The following is a 1256-nucleotide window of genomic DNA, read 5'->3' as shown; positions in this document are numbered from 1 at the left end:
CCTGACAGATGACATGACATGAAAGCAGCATTATCATAACATTGTGTAGAACAATCACTCAATAAAATTCCATCCGCTTCTAATTTTGTGCTTATTGTCTTCTCAATATTGGCAGCGTCTTTTTCTTTTATCTGAATAAAGTCAATAAATGACTCTTTGACTTCTATTTTTCTTGTCTTAAAGTCAATGTCAACAAATAGAATCACTTGGGCCAATTGCTCACGATGGGCTAAATCAGGTGTGGAATCAAACAGAATACTATAGTATTTGTTTCTACGAATTGCTGAAAAACAATAATTTCGCACATGTGAAGCCTATGAGAGTTATAAACTCATTTTGGATTTCAGGAGAAAGATAAGATGTTGACGTTAGCTTGTTTTTAACACGCTCTAAATGCTCTCTCATTACTGGATCATACTTTGCCAGTAACTGCAAAAGTGACAGGAAATTTCCAGGGTTTTCGTTTGAGGTTATGTACTCAGTATGACCACGAAATGCAAGATACTGAGAAGCTAAATATTGTGTACAATCCAGCAACCATTGCAGTACATCTCTCCATTTATTTTTTTTCTTGCTGAATTTGCCTTTGTAGCTCTTCATCAATGCCACTTTGAAGACGAATTCGGAGCTCAGTTTCTTTCCAAGCAGCACATGACTCACGATGACTTTCACTATTTTCATGGGCATTTAACTTTTCAATTTTTTCCACTTAGAGAATCCACCCTATGTTTTGAAAGCAGACCGACTATCGGAAGCCATACATGTAGATGAAAAAATATGACAACAAAAGCAGTATGCTGCTTTATGTAGAGGTAAATAAACCAACCAGGAACGATTGACCTCTTGTCCATTCAGAAGGCGTCGTTTGAACCAAAATGCAGTCATAGAACGCCCATCTTGGGCATCAAATAGACCTTCTTTATGTTGAAATTCATGTGCTCCAACTTTAGCAATCTCTGTGCGATGTGCACGTGTTTCAACTGTTGAGCCTGTTCATAAGTCCAATATCCCTGTGTATTAAAATATTTATTCGGTCATCCTCTTTTAGCTTAGCAACACTATTCTGTGGATTTGTTTCTGACAAAGTGGAATCCTCTTGTTTATTATTATTGTAGCTTTTAACAGGATAGAGAACGGTTTCTTCATTGTTTTCTTTTTCAAATGAAATAACATGTTCACAATCTTGCTTTTTGACCTCTTTGCTGCCATCAAATGGAACAGATGCTGACTTACTGGTGTCATTACTTCCAGCAAGG

This window comes from Limulus polyphemus, unplaced genomic scaffold (assembly GCF_000517525.1).
Source record: "Limulus polyphemus unplaced genomic scaffold, Limulus_polyphemus-2.1.2 Scaffold463, whole genome shotgun sequence".
Taxonomy (NCBI): Eukaryota; Metazoa; Arthropoda; class Merostomata; order Xiphosura; family Limulidae; genus Limulus; species Limulus polyphemus.
Note: the sequence above shows the minus strand (reverse complement) of the source record.